The 3,141-nt window shown below is 38.1% G+C and overlaps 1 non-coding gene across 1 annotated transcript; it reads right to left on the bottom strand.

Annotated features, from left to right (window-relative positions):
• Positions 1-1,561: 1,561 nt before the first annotated feature.
• Positions 1,562-1,667, bottom strand: LOC122054414. Its single transcript, XR_006132730.1, has one exon. It is a non-coding gene; the product is annotated as a small nucleolar RNA R71 (small nucleolar RNA).
• Between the last annotated feature and the right edge of the window lie 1,474 nt (positions 1,668-3,141).

The raw sequence follows: 3,141 nt of genomic DNA, 5'->3' as shown, positions 1-3,141 counted from the left end.
TGTAATCTTTATTTCTTCGGGTATTCTTCCTCGATTCATGGAGTATATCTTGTATTCTAGGATTAAGGAAGTATTTGTATGATGGATTGATGTAATCTCTTATGGATTTGCCATTTTCTTGTTTCAATGACATTGTCTTGCTTGAATCAATTAGATCTTGAATGATTAATGGTAATTTGTGCTTAATTCTCATTCTTGATTGATTGTTTGGATTTCTTGTGGACTTTGTAAAGATAAACTCTCACTCGATCATCCGAGGGATCCACGTGACAGGTGCAAGCCCGTGTAAGGACGTTTGAGAGATAATCTTGAAGAGGAAATAGTAATATTCAAGAGAGTACGATGGATCTTATGATTAGTTTCTTGTATCTTGATAGATTAATAAGTTGTGGGCTTCTATGTTGATATCCGAGGAAGGCATAGTAATAGGTGCGCTTCTGTGTAAGGACAACGTAGGTTCACGTCTAATTGATCATATTTAGATACATTTCTCAGTCCTTAGCTGGTTATCTATTGTAAGAGAGAACCGGCAACTTTCTACAAGTGTTTGGCAATTGAGGGATAAGAACTGGTGAACCATTTACATTCAAAAAATCTTACAAAAAATCGAAACTCCTAGAATCTCCCTTTATTATAACCCAAAACACTAAACTCTTGTTTGTTGATCTTTAATATTAGATTTGTTTACCTTCACTTTGCATTTGAAACAATTGGATAGTTGTTTAGCTAATTCGCGTTGAGACATTTCTAGTGATTATTCCAGTCCCTGTGGATACGATAATCTTTTATATTACTTGCGACATTTCCGTACACTTGCAGAGCATAACAAGTTTTTGGCGTCATTGCTGGGGACTGCGCTATAACATTAGGAATTATCAATTGAGTTAGACTAAACATAACATTTGTTTTCCTTTCAAATTGCATAGTTGTAACTAATCATTAGATTTCTGTTTTTACTTTCTTGTATAACTTTTACTTCTTGTTAATTCTCTTTGTACAAATTCAATTCTGCATTTTTTATTCTTTTATTTTCCTTTTTCTGTTGAATTTTCATTTGCTATCTTGTTCTTGTGTATGCGAAGATCTAACTTTGCAGGGGAATTCTTTCCTTTTGACCCTGAGATTGACAGAACTTTCCATAAAAGAAGAATTCTGCAAAGGCAAATTGAAGAACAGGAACATTTGATCATGGCGAATAGACCACTCAAGGATTATGCAGCACCTTATGCAAGAGGTTTTCGATCTAGTATTTCAAGACCTTCAGTGGAAGCTAGTAACTTTGAGATCAAACCCGCAATTATATCTATGGTGCAGCAGAACCAATTTGGTGGAGGACCTCATGAAGACCCCAATCAACACTTAGAGGTCTTTTATGAAATATGTGGTACCATGAAAATGAATGGAGTTCCTTCAGAAGCAGTCAGATTATTATTATTTGGGTTTTCTTTAAGAGATAGGGCAAAGCAATGGCTGAATTCTTTGGCCCCTAATAGCATCACCACTTGGGAGCAGTGTGAGCAACAGTTTCTTGATAAATTCTATCCACCAAGCAAAACAGCTCATATGAGGAATTTAATTACAAGTTTCAAGCAAACTGACTCAGAATCTCTTTTTGAAGCATGGGATAGATATAATAGTATGCTCAGACAATGCCCACATCATGGGTTGGAAAGATGGTTAGTGTTGCACACTTTTTATAATGGTATCAACTATCATACTAAAGTGTGTTGGGTTCTTCGAGCCGCGAAAACCGCTTTTTCGCGTCGCGGAAACCCCGAAGGACCCAAAGCCGTAGATCTGTGCAAAGATTCGTATAAAAAATTCAAAAAACTATTTCTTGTACGAGTTCAAAAATTGATCTACTACTTAGATCTATGAGGAAAAGTGTTTACCCTTGATGCGCGCCCTACGCGAATCCCGCTCTTCCAAGGTGTTGCCGGATCTCAAGACCGTCAAGCGCCGGTCCTCTAGAAGTATCCACACGGACAACTTAGGTGGAGAAAACCTCACACAAAGGTGTGCTAGCACCTTGGTAAGGTTCGGCCAAGTAAGGAGGAGAGGGAGAGGGAGCTTGAGAGGAAGGAGGAAGAAGATGCAACACATGAAATGAAAAATCAAAATTCTCCTTCACAATCAAAGTGGTCGGCCACTCTCCATGGTAAAACCACCAAATTAATTGCATTAATTGCAATTAATATGAAACCATTAAAGAGTTGTAACCCCCATGAGGTGGCACTCTAGGATGATGTGGATCAACACCATTGGTCCACATATTGCCACCTCACTAAATGACATGGCAACATGTGTAACCTCCACATTTAATGTGGGCCGGCCACATTAAATGCTATGGAGGCTTGTAACCTCCAAGAGGTGGCACACATTGATGATGTGGAGCAATCCTATTGGTCCACATCTTGCCAACTCACTAGTGATGTGGCAAAAAGTCAAGTCAAACATGACTTTTTCTCTTCCTCTCAAATCAAGTCAAACTTGATCAAATCTCTCTCATGGTTGATCTAATCCAACCATATGATTCAAGCCAACTTAATATAATGAATCTAATTCATTAAATTAAGTTGATTTAAACATGAATCAACTTGAGTCCAACTCAATTAGCCCAATTTGGATTACTCTTAATCCAATATGATTCATCAAATGAATCTAATCCTCTTGGTTCATCATATGAACCAAATCTCCATCTAATTGTCCTAAGTGTGTGACCCTATAGGTTCTTGTAACATTGGCAATGCCCTAAACCCATTTAGGAGCATAAGTAATGAGCGGTATCTAGCAACACATCATTACTACCCAAGTTACAAGAATGTTGAGATCCAACATCACCTTGTGACTACCAATTGTGACTACTCACAAAATAATGACAAGTGTCCTTCTATCCTAGACATCTAGATTGATCAATGTGAGGCATAGACCGTGTCATCCTCTAATCAATCTAAATCTTGAACTCCAAGTAGACTCACTCGATCAAATGAGCTCAACATCTAATGTTGACTCATTTGGGCATGACCATGCGCTTAGTGGTCTCACTCTATCAAGAATAGCGATGTCGCTCCCGTCATATGGGAGGGATAGATCCCATCTAAATCACTCACATCCCCTTAATTAGTTACATACCCAGTAATC

This window comes from Zingiber officinale, chromosome 3A (genome assembly GCF_018446385.1).
Source record: "Zingiber officinale cultivar Zhangliang chromosome 3A, Zo_v1.1, whole genome shotgun sequence".
NCBI classification, from domain to species: Eukaryota; Viridiplantae; Streptophyta; class Magnoliopsida; order Zingiberales; family Zingiberaceae; genus Zingiber; species Zingiber officinale.
The sequence above is the reverse complement of the archived record's forward strand: the minus strand, read 5'-3'. Positions and strand labels throughout refer to the sequence as shown.